Source organism: Scyliorhinus torazame, chromosome 8 (assembly GCF_047496885.1).
Source record: "Scyliorhinus torazame isolate Kashiwa2021f chromosome 8, sScyTor2.1, whole genome shotgun sequence".
NCBI lineage: Eukaryota > Metazoa > Chordata > Chondrichthyes > Carcharhiniformes > Scyliorhinidae > Scyliorhinus > Scyliorhinus torazame.
In genome coordinates, this window is record NC_092714.1 from 136,545,263 (window position 1) to 136,558,377 (window position 13,115).

At 46.2% G+C, this 13,115-nt stretch overlaps 1 protein-coding gene across 3 annotated transcripts in view; it reads right to left on the reverse strand.

Annotated features, from left to right (window-relative positions):
* Positions 1-13,115, reverse strand: part of LOC140428135 (histone-lysine N-methyltransferase SETDB2-like) — a 206,083-nt gene that overhangs the window by 52,386 nt on the left and 140,582 nt on the right. The window lies entirely within an intron of this gene.

Below are 13,115 nucleotides of genomic sequence, written 5' to 3' on the forward strand. Positions count from 1 at the left end.
AACTTGCCAAAGAAACACTTAATATGTACACTGATCCTCTATTTTTAACTACGGTATGCCATGGCTGAAACCCATGATTTTTAAAAAGCTTTGTTTCCAATTGTGGACTAATGTACCCACTCATCTGTTTCTCTCATTCATGTGGCCTCATTCCTTCTCTCATAACTTCCATCTTCCCTTCTCAAATTCCCTTTCTCCCTGTCCTCCATTTTCTTTCCCATAATTTCTTGACATTTCATCAATCGTTTTCATTTCACTTATCCAGAATGTCATCATGCCAAACAGCACATTTTCTGGATATAGTACTTTACTTTTTTATTGCAGGACTAAGTTTATGTTTATGCAATGGTATCACTCTATACTTGCTCGTATAGCATAAAGAACAAGTTGACTTACAAAAGTAAACCAAGACGCCAAATAACAAGCAAGATAACACAAGCCAACAATTTAGTAACCCCGCATCTTCAGCAGATTAATCTGAAAAGGCAGAGCACAACAATATAATGACAACAGGAAGTACCATAGTGGCGTCATCCAATAATGCTGGGCTTCAGATCAGAGAACAATAATCAAATCTTGAAAGGAATTCAGCAAAAATTTCTACATTTTCATAGTATCAGTTGAGACTTTGCTTAACATTAAAGGGTACTGCAGCCAGTCAGTGGAAAAATACATTTATATTGAAAAAGGTGAAAGGTTCCAGAGTATCAAGCAATCATCGGGAAATTGGTTATAGCTATCATACTTTGCTGTTAAATCCTGATGTTTGACTTGATATTATGTAGGTATCTGATGCGTTGAGCTTGGGGTAAAGGCGGGTGCTGTAATGAGCCCAAAGGCCAGAGTGCTGGCTCCACCCAACCTGGAGAAGCACAGGTGGAAATTAGATATATTCACAAAACCTAGGTGGTGCTGTAGAGAGATCACAGGAAGGGAAATTTCAACTGTTCACTTGCATCATGGTTACTGGTTTCAAATTTTTTTTTCTATACTGATGTACTTTGGGAGGGCGCCGTGGCGTCGCAATAGACAGGTGCAGAGGACCCGGGTTCGATCCTGTGGAGTTTGCGCATTCTCCCCATGTCTGCGTGGGTTTCACCCCCACAACCCAAAGATGTGCAGGCGAGGTGGATTGGCCACGCTAAATTGCCCCGTAATTGGGAAAAAAAAAGAATTGGGTACTCTAAATTTAACAAATAATGTAGTTAATAATAATGATATTTATTGTCACAAGTAGGCTTACATTAAGATTGCAATGAAGTTACTGTGAAAATCCCCTAGTCGCCATATTCCGGCGCCCCATCGGGTACACAGAGGGAAAATTCAGAACGTCCAAATTACTTAACAGCAGGTCTTTCAGGACTTTGGAGGAAACCCATGCAGACACTGGGAGAACGTGCAGACTCCACACACACAGTGACCCAAGCCGGGAATCGAAACTGGGACCCTGGAGATGTGAAGCAACAGTGATACCCTACTTCCCTAACCGTGCTTCCCCTACTTGGGGAATTCTGAAGAAGTTGAAGAGCTCACTATCCAGTGTCAGCTTTGGCTCAGTTTGCAGCACTCTGTCTCTGAAGCACAAAATTCCAGATTCAAGTCCCACTGAGCTCACATACAAAAATCAAAGCTGACACTCCAGTGCCGAGATGCTGCTCTTGCTTCATCTCAATTCAAGCGTCCCAAACCCGTTTATGGATGAGGCCCTCGTTCTCCTCTCTCTCCTACGTAGGCATTATTCTTTCCTCCCATTAAACAAAAATATTAAAGTTCTTCAATTTTACAAATATTACAAATTTTTATTTTTACTAATCCACAAATACAACAGGGGTGAGGAAGAAAAACTTAAAAAATATACAAGCCCACATAACCCATACCTCCTCTCCCCCCCCCCCCCCCCCCCCCCTAGTAACTGACGGTGATTGGATCCTTAAAGTAGGCAATGAAAGGGGGCCATCTCCGATAGAATTCCTCGATCGACCACCTCAGTGTATTCTGTACATTCTCCAGGTACAGAAATTCCAACCCGCTAACCATGCTGAACACTGCCCACACCTATCATCCAGCTTCAGGAAAAAAAACACATCTTCACCTTGGTCAGGTGCCCTAAACACTACTTTGAGCTGGATCAAGCCCAGCCTCATGCACGAGGGTGTGGAGTTCACCCTGCTAAGGGCCTCACTCCTCACCTCATCTACTATGGGCCCCAGCTTCCACTCCCGCCTGGCCCATTTCCTCTGACAGGATCCACTCCTAAATGCCACCGACCCCACAAACAAAAGGATCCTTTCCTTAAGAGATGTTGGCCTGCCTGGAGAAAAGTCAGGAAAGCCTTCCTTACAGGGGCGGCATGTGGCGCAGAGGTTAGCGCTGGGACGACAGTGCTGAGGACCCGGGTTCGAATCCCAGCCCTGGGTCACTGTCCATGTGGAGTTTGCACATTCGCCCCATGTCTGCGTGAGTTTCACCCCCACAACCGAAAGATGTGCAGGTTAGGTGGATTGGCCATGCTAAATTAATAATAATAATCGCTTGTCACAAGTAGGCTTCAATGAAGTTGTGAATTGCCCCTTAATTGGAAAAAAATAATAATTGGGTACTTTAAATTTTTTTTTTTTATAAAGGAAAGCCTTCCTTACAAAATTCCAAATTGGAGATATCTGAACAAATTCAACCCCACAAACCCGTATTTCACCATCAATTCCTCCAAGCTGGCAAATTGCCCTTCCAGAAACATGTCCCCTAATCTCTCCAAAAACTTTCCTTCCCTATTTCCCAAACAAAGCATTTAGCTTTGCCAGCTCAAACAGGTGATTGGTACAAATAGGGGCCAACTTCGAAAGAGACGTGAGCTTAAAATATTGCCTGAACTATCCCCATATCCTGAAGGTGGACACTATTATCGGACTCATGGAATATTTTGTTGCTGAAAATATGCAACAATTAAGCATATTTAATGTACATTAAAGCTGGAAGTTTTTCTCCAGTAAATATTTTACATCAGCAGCTCAAGCCGACACATTTCCCCCATAAAATTTCATGCTGACACTCCCCTTTCCATCTTCGAATGTTCCAGTTTTCTCACACTTCAAAGCCGTGATACAACATCGGCAATCACATTTTTTTTCTTCCTGCTACTTGTATCATTTTTAAGTTAATGGTTGTAACAATAAACTCCATCTAAACAGTCTTACATTTCGATCCTTAAACTTTTCCAAAAACTAATGGATTATGGTCTGTAAATACAATTGTCTCTGATGAATTGTTAGCAACATAAATGTCAATGTTGTAATGCTAATATCAAACTTAATGTCCCGTTCTCGATGGTTGAATATTTCTTTTGGTGAATATTTAGTTTCTGAGGAAAATAACCAACAGGCCTTTCGATTCTTTTGTCGTTTTCCTGCAACAGTACACCGCCAATACCCACACCACTTGCATCAATTACCTTAAATTGCTTCACATAATTAGGTGTCATCAACACTGGTGCAGTGGTTAACACAGGATTTTCAGATGATCAATTACCTCCTGACATTCTGACGTCCATTGAAATTTCCTATGCTTTATCAGAAGTTCAGTCAGTGGAGCAACCACGAATTTCTGGTAGAAACCACTCATACCCAGAACTTCTCTCCTCGTTGATGGTATTGGAAACTCTCCATTACCTTTCGTTTTCACATTCCATGGGGCCATCTGGCCATGTCCAATTGTATGGCCTAAGAATGTGACTTTAGCTTTCACAAATTCACTTTTCGCCAAGGTTACCACCAACCCAGCTTCCTGTAGTCTATTTAATAATTCCTTTAAATGTTCGAATGCTCCTTCCATGTTTGACTGAACACCATCAAATTGTCAATGTATACTGTACAATTGTTTAATCCAGAAATGACACTTGTTGGTTTATCTTTGGAATATTGCTGCCGTATTCTTCATTCAAATGGCAATACTTTAAACTGATACAGACGATCTGATGTCGCAAAAGCTGAAACTTCCTTTGCTTGGTCTGATAAAGGTACTTGTCAATATTGTTTAAGTAAATCAAGTTTAGCCATAAAATTTGCTTGTCCCACCTTTTCAACCAGTCTTCCAAATGAGGAATAGATTATGAATCTGACTTCATAACTGCACTGACAGTTTTATGTTCCACACACAATCACTGTGTTCCATCCAGTTTTGGTGCCATCACAATAGGTGAGCTCCAATTGCTGCAACTCACTTCAATGATATCATTTTTAAGCAATCCCCTTTTGTACCTGCGCTAACCTTAGTGGATTGAGCCAGTAGGAATGTTGTTTAATTGGAAAAGCATTTTCTACATCTACATCAAGCATAATTACTTTTGTACTTCACAATTTATTTCCACATACAGCTCTATATGACTGTAATAACTCTTGTAGGTCATTTTGATTTTCTGGAAGATAACTCCGTATTTATCCCAAATTCCTATTACTTTCTCATTGTCCAATCTAATTTGAGGACGTCAAATTCAGAATCATCTGGATTTACCTCTTCTCCCTGAGTTATAAATGACTACCATCTCCTCCTTTCTTTCCTTCTCTATAGATACGTTTTGAGCATATTTGCCATTGACTTCAGGAAGTGAAGTATCGTACACGTCCCTGTCTGTATCAATGATGCCAAGGTGGAGATGGTTGACAACTTCAAATTCCTAGGTGTACACAGCACCAATCTGTCCTGGTCCACCTACGTTGACGCTACGACCAAGAAAGCACAACAGAGCATCTACTTCCTCAGGAAACAAAGGAAATTTGGCATGTCCACATTTACTCGTACCAATTTTTAGATGCACCATAGAAAGCATCCTGTCTGGCTGCATCACAGCCTGGTGTGGCAACTGCTCGGCCCAAGACCATAAGAAACTAGAGAGTCATGAACACAGTCCAATCCATCATGCGAACCTGCCTCCCTTCCATTGACTATCTACACCTCCTGCTGCCTCAGGAAAGCGGGCAACATAATCAAAGACCCCTCTCTCCTGGGTTATTCTCTCTTCCATTGGGCAGGAGGTACAAAGGTCTGAGCAGATGCACTAACAGATTCAAAAACTGCTTCTTCCCTGCTATTACCAGTTTCCTGAAAGACCCTCTTATGCACTGAACTGATCTGATCTCTCCACGCATCTTGTCTACTGAGTAGTACGCACTCCATTGGCTTCACCTGATGTCTATGTGTTTACATTGTGTATTTACTGTGTGTCCTATGTTTTTAATGTATGGAACGATCTGTCTGGACTGTACGCTGAACAATACTTTTCATGGTACCTCTATACAAGGGATAATAAATCCAAATCTTAAAAAAAAAAAATTGTTTTAAATTTATAGTACCCGATTCATTTTATCCAATTAAGGGACAATTTAGCGTGGCCAGTCCATCTACCCTGCACATCTTTGGGTTGTGGGGGCTAAACCCACGCAAACACAGGGAGAATGTGCAAACTTCACCCGGACAGTGACCCAGAGCCGGAATCGAACCTGGGACCTCAGCGCCGTGAGGCAGCAATACAAACCACTGTGCCACTGTGCTGTCCCAAATCCAAATATTAACATGACGCTTTCGGGAGTTTTCCTTCTATCTGGTGTTCTTATCCAATAATTCATCTCACTCAATTTCCTTTCAATTTGATAAGGCCCACTAAATCTTGCTTTTAATGTTTCATCTACCACTGGTAATAATACTAATACTTTCTCCGCACTAACAATCTCCCCACTAACAAAACTACAAATTGTTGATTTCTTAGCTGCCTATTTTTTCACCACATAACAATTTGAAATACTTACCAGCCAACTCACCAGCCCCAGTTAATCACTCCCTAAAGCTTGACACATAGTTCAACAACGTAGTCCTCTGACCGCTGACTCACCAATTTCTCTTTGATCAATTTAAGTGGTCCTCTTACCTAATAACCAAAAATCAATTTGAATGGACTGACTTTAGTTGATTCATTACATGAATCCCTAATTGCAAATAGTACAAATGGAATTCCTTTGACCTAATCCTCTGGATAATCCTGATTATAGGCCCTCAACATGGTCTTTAAAGTTTCTGTAAAGCCATCTTTCAAATGCTCCTTGTGATTCCGGATGACACGCAGTTGAGTGCATTCACCTTATTCCCAAGATATCCATAACTTCTTTGAAGAACTTTGACATAAAATTAGATCCCTGGTCTGACTGAATTTCTTTTGGTCGTCCATATCGAGTAAAAACTTTGGTTAACTACTCTACAACTCTCTTAGCTGCAAGTTTCTTAATGGAATGGGCTCCGCAAAAGTAATAGACACTTCCATTATGGTCAACCGATACAGATTCCCACTTTTAGTTTTAGGCAGGGGTCCCACGCTATCAATTAGGACCCTAGTAAAAGATTCCTCAAATGCTGGAATGGTTTTTAAAAAAATGTTGTTGTTCTCCATTTTCACATTTTCCTTCTAAATTTACACCCCACCCACAAACAGTAAATGGTAACAAATACAAAATCAATCCCCTTAACAATACCAACTATCCCATCCTCCCTCCACTCCAAACAACGGCCCACCTGTCAATATATGCATCCAATAAAACAAACCCTCCCACAGTGGAAACAAAAGACAAAGGAGTCCGGGACCGCCCATGGTCACCATTGACCTATAGAGTCCACTCCCCCTCCCCCACCCCCCCGACACTCCACACCATCCAACCTCTGAAAGAGTACCGTACATGCTGTCCCAAGAGTTGTACACCACCCCCGCCCCCCCAGTCTCCAACTCTGTCCACTGCCTCTTGTAAAACTCCTCCTCCCAACCTCGATTCCTTCCCACCAATTTTCCACCCCGGCTAGACCACTCGGACCCTGTTCTGCCAGGCTCCGATGGCCGCAGCACCTCACTCCCGTTCACTGGCTGGCTTAAATCGGCCAGCGTGGAGGCCCCCGCCCGGGTCCCTTTTCCCCCTTGCCCGGCCCTAGGAAAGCCCAGAGATCCCCTTTCAGCACACAAACCCAGCATATCCACCTACACCCCAAATAGCCCTCATTTTGAGTGAAAGTCCCATCACTTCCCTTGTCCAAATATATACAACATTGGCTCCTTTAGCCCATACACCCGCACGCAGTGATACAAAAAAGAAGAAAATACAGTCATGAGGTTACATCGGCACATGGCCATTTCTCAATTTCTCAGTTCTGCCACAGTCCTTCTGCCTTTGCAAACACCTCCGCTGCTTCCGCCGTTCCAAAATAAAAGTCCCTGAGCTTGTAAGTCACCCTCAGCTTCGCTGGATATACAATGCCACACTGCACCTTCCTAATGTACAGTGCCCTCTTCACCCGGTTGAAGGCAGCCCGCATCCTCGCCAGCTCCACCGTAAAGTCCTGGTATACATGGATACCAGCTCCAGCCCACTGCACCACCCGCTTCTGCTTGGCCCAGCTTAGGACCTTCTCCTTCACACTGTACCTATGGAAGCACAGAGTCACTACCCTTGGCAGCTCACTCGCCTTTGGTACAGGCCTCCACGACCGATGAGCCCGATCCAGTTCATATCGGGAGGGATCCTCCCCCTCCCCCAATAGTTTCGCCAGCATCGCGGCAAAATACTCAGTCAGCCTCGGTCCTTCAACTCCTTCGGGCAGCCCCACAATCCTCAAATTCTGTCACCTGGATCTGTTTTTCAGGTCTTCCATCTTTCCTCGCAGATCCAGGTCAGACCCTTGCTCTCGCACCTCCGACAATGCCTTCGCCACCGCCTTCGTCACCGGGGAAATCGCCTCCTCCACCACTCCTTCCTCATTGTCTCCATGTATTTTGTAAACTGCCTTTCGAATTCCGCAGCCATCAACTTAGTTATTTCTTCAGCCGTAAGCAATGCGGCCTCCCCTGGTGCTCCAGCCTCCATTTTCTTTACTGACCCCACGGTGACCTTTCCACTCCCCGACGGACTTTCAGCTTTTTTCATGCCCGTTTTTTTGCTGGTCTTCGACATTTCCCTTTACTGTGCTGTCTCCCGAATTTTACTGCCTTCACTGGCCCTAGGACCGGGCGTTAACCCCTGACAATGCCGTTCCTGAACGGGAGCCCTCCAACGCGCGGCTGCCTCCTGCCCGCTGTCACCGGAAGTCGCTTATCCCTAACCGACCCCCTATTAGAACCTGATCGTTACCCGCAAAACCTCCTTTCTATAACCACTGGCAATACCACTTCATAGATTATCATAGAATTTACAGTGCAGAAGGAGGCCATTTGGCCCATCGAGTCTGCACTGGCTCTTGGAAAGAGCACCCTACCCAAGGTCAACACCTCCACCCTATCCCCATAACCCAGTAACCCCACCCAACACTAAGGGCAATTTTGGACACTAAGGGCAATTTATCATGGCCAATCCACCTAACCTGCACATCTTTGGACTGTGGGAGGAAACCGGAGCACCCGGAGGAAACCCACGCACACACGGGGAGGATGTGCAGACTCCGCATAGACAGTGACCCAAGCCGGAATTGAACCTGGGACCCTGGAGCTGTGAAGCAATTGTGCTATCCACAATGCTACCGTGCTGCCATTTGATGAACTACTGCCCATTTCTCATTTGCTTGAAAATGTAACGGTCTCCATTTTCTTATTAATACATTACTTCTAATGCAATAACACTCTGGTATATACTCCCAATTCCATTTCTGTATATGCTTTCTAATATAATTGCTTGATCTCTGAAACTTTCTTGAATTAAAGATATCCTCTTTATCCGCCACCCTCTCTTATTCTTTACCAACCATCTGATCAAACATGATTTCTGACAACTGAATTTCAACCTCCCTATCGGCACTCCTCAAGTTCTTCCTTCTTTCTCAACCTGTAGCTTTGTGACCTTGTCACCACACAATCAGGAAATACCCCAGGATATGCTTTGTGCAACACCTCAGTTGTTTGACTTGCCACTGGCTTTTCAACCTCAGTGATCTGCACTCCCATTTGTGATCCAGCTATATCATTACCCTGGATAAAGTGTACCCCTGAAAAGGGTGAATTTTCTATTACTCCTACCACTGCTTCGCCACACTTCACTTGACTCTCTAACATTACCCTGTATGGTGGCACGCTACTCCTCTACCCACTCATTCCACATATTACCACCTTTTCTGGCAATACTCCTTCGAAGCGACATATCCCCTTATATCTCACCATTAAAGACTGACTCGCTCCTCAATCCCCCTTCTACTTCTTGGACACACGAGTAAACCTTACCCACACAAATAAAATCCTGAAACATTTTGGGCACCTGCTTATCCACCAATCTCTGAACAGGTTGTACACTCTGTGGCACCTCTTCCACTGGAGCAACGTTTTTTTTTCCACTTTAATAAGCCCCACTGGCTTATCTTGTTTGACCGAGTCTGTCTTCCCAATACTTTTCTTAAGCCACCAACACTGCGGCTTCATGTGTCCAACTTTACTACACCGAAAACATAAGTTTCCTCATCTCTCTTCCACTATAATAGGTTTCCTTTTATTAAAAAAATATATATTTTATTCAAATTTTTTGGCCAAACAAAACAATACAAAGGTTTTCCTTTTTACAACAGTAAAACAGTATAAATAACAGTGGCCGTTTTTAACAAATAAATAAATAATATATAAACTGAATGGCAACTGCCCTATCAAAAATAACTCTCCAAAAATAAAATCAAACAATCCAATATACATAGCCTAATACAAATATTTATACAAAAACACCCCTGAGGACCCGCCCGGGCCCACCCCCCTCCCCCCTGGGTTGCTGCTGTTACCTTCCCATTTCCTTTATCGTTCTGCGAGGTAGTCAATGAACGGTTGCCACCGCCTGGTGAACCCTTGAGCCGAACCCCTTAGTGCAAACTTTATCCGTTCTAGTTTTATAAACCCTGCCATGTCATTTATCCAGGTCTCCACGCCCGGGGGTTTGGCTTCCTTCCACATAAGCAATATCCTTCACCGGGCTACGAGGGACGCAAAGGCCAAGACATCAGCCTCTTTCGCCTCCTGCACTCCCGGCTCTTCTGCAACCCCGAATATAGCCAACCCCCAGCTTGGCTCGACCCGGACCCCCACCACCTTCGAAAGCACCTTTGCCACCCCCACCCAGAACCCCCGTAGTGCCGGACATGACCATAACATGTGGGTGTGGTTTGCTGGGCTTCTCGAGCATCTCCCACACCTATCCTCTACCCCGAAAAATTTACTGAGCCGTGCTCCGGTCATATGCGCCCTGTGTAAAACCTTGAATTGTATCAGGCTTAGCCTGGCGCACGAGGACGACGAGTTTACCCGACGTAGGGCATCAGTCCACAGCCCCTCCTGAATCTCTTCCCCCAGCTCTTCTTCCCATTTCCCCTTCAGCTCATCCACCATGATCTCCCCCTTGTCCCTCATTTCCCTGTATATATCCGACACCCTACCATCCCCCACCCATGTCCCTGAGATCACTCTATCCTGAACCTCCTGCGTCGGGAGTTGGGAATTCCCTCACCTGTTGCCTCGCGAAAGCCCTCAGTTGCATGTACCGAAATGCATTCCCTTGGGGCAACCCATATTTCTCCGTCAGCGCTCCCAGACTCGCAAACGTCCCGCCTACGAACAGATCTCTCAGTTGCACAACCCCAGCTCTTTGCCATGCTCCAAATCCCCCATCCATTCTCCCCGCGACAAAACTATGGTTATTTCTTATCGGGGACCGCACCGAGGCTCCCGTCCTTCCCCTATGTCGTCTCCACTGCTCCCAAATTTTTAGTGTTGCCACCACCACTGGACTTGTGGTGTATTTCTTCGGGGAGAACGGCAACGGCGCCGTCACCATTGCTTGTAGGCTGGATTCCTTGCAGGACGCCATCTCCAATCTCTTCCACGCCGCTCCCTCCCCTTCTCCCATCCACTTACACACCATTGAGATATTGGCGGCCCAGTAGTATTCACTTAGGCTCGGTAGTGCCAGCCCCCCCCCCTATCCCTGCTACGCTGCAAGAAACCCCTCCTCACTCTCGGGGTCTTCCCGGCCCACACAAAACTCATGACACTTTTCTCAATTCTCTTGAAAAAAGCCTTTGTGACCATCACCAGAAGGCACTGAAACACAAAAAGGAATCTCGGGAGGACTACCATTTTAACCGCCTGCACCCTACCCACCAGTGACAGGGGCACCATGTCCCATCTCTTAAAATCCTCCTCCATCTGTTCCACCAATCTTGTTAGATTAAGCCGGTGTAAGGTTCCCCAACTCCTGGCTATCTGAATCCCTAAGTACCGGAAATCTCTTGTCACCTTCCTCAACGGTAAGTCATCTATTCCCCTGCTCTGCTCCCCCAGATGCACCACAAACAGCTCACTCTTACCCATATTCAATTTGTACCCCGAAAACTCCCTGAGTGTCTGCATTATCTCAGGCATCCCCTCCACTGGGTCCGCAACATACAGCAATAAATCATCTGCATACAAGGATACCCGGTGTTCTTCTCCACCCCGAGCACTCCCCTCCACTTCCTGGAGCCCCTCAGTGCTATGGCCAGGGGCTCAATCGCCAATGCAAACAGTAACGGAGACAGGGGACACCCCTGCCTCGTCCCTCTATGAAGACGGAAGTAATCAGACCTCTGTCTGTTCGTGACCACGCTCGCCACCGGGGCCCTATACAGCAGCTGTACCCATCCGATATACCCTTCTCCAAAACCAAATTTCCTCAGCACCTCCCACAGATAATCCCACTCCACTCTGTCGAATGCTTTCTCGGCGTCCATCGCCACCACTATCTCCGCCTCCCCCTCTGGTGGGGGCATCATCATTACCCCTAGCAACCTCCGTATGTTCGTGTTCAGCTGTCTCCCCTTAACGAACCCAGTTTGATCCTCGTGGACCACCCCGGGGACACAGTCCTCTATCCTCGTCGCCATCACCTTGGCCAAGAGCTTAGCATCTACATTTAAAAGGGAAATGGGCCTGTAGGACCCACACTGCAGCGGGTCTTTTTCCTTCTTCAAAAGTAGCGATATAGTTGCCTCCGACATAGTCGGAGGCAGCTGCCCCCTTTCCCTAGCCTCATTAAAGGTTCTCGTCAGAAGCGGGGCCAGTAAGTCCATATACTTCCTATAAAATTCCACCGGGAATCCGTCCGGTCCCGGGGCCTTCCCCGCCTGCATGCTCCCAATCCCTTTTACCACCTCCTCCATCTCAATCTGTGCTCCCAGTCCCGCCCTCTCCTGCTCCTCCACCTTAGGGAATTCCAGCTGATCCAAGAAACACATCATTCCCTCCTTCCCTTCCGGGGGCTGAGCCTTATATAACCTCTCATAAAATGCCTTGAACACCCCGTTCACTCTCTCCACTCCCCATTCCATCTCTCCCTCCTCATCTCTCACCCCACCTATCTCCCTCGCTGCTCCCCTCTTCCTCAATTGGTGGGCCAGTAGCCGACTCGCCTTCTCTCCATACTGTACACCCTGTGCCCTCCTCCACTGTACCTCCGCCTTACCCGTGGTCAGCAGGTCAAACTCCACATGTAGCCTTTGTCTTTCCCTGTACAGTCCCTCCTCCGGTGCCTCCGCATATTGCCTGTCCACCCTCAAAAGTTCTTTCAGCAATCGCTCCCTTTCTTTACCCTCTTGTTTCCCTTTATGTGCCCTTATGGATATCAGTTCCCCTCTAACCACTGCCTTCAACGCCTCCCAGACCACTCCCACCTGAACCTCTCCATTGTCATTAAGCTCCAAGTACCTTTCGATGCACCCCCTCACCCTTAAACATACCCCCTCATCCGCCAATAAGCCCACATCCATTCTCCAGAGTGGGTGCTGTTCTTTTTCCTCTCCTACCTCCAGGTCTACCCAATGTGGAGCGTGGTCCGAAATAGCTATGGCCGTATATTGTGTCCCTGTCACCTTCGGAATCAGTGCCCTTCCCAAGACAAAAAAAGTCTATCCGTGAATATACTTTGTGGACATGGGAGAAAAATGAGAACTCCTTACTCCTAGGCCTACTAAATCTCCAGGGGTCTACCCCTCCCATCTGCTCCATGAAGTCCTTGAGCACCCTGGCCGCTGCCGGCCTCCTCCCGGTCCTGGACCTCGATCGGTCCAGCCCTGGATCCAGCACCGTATTG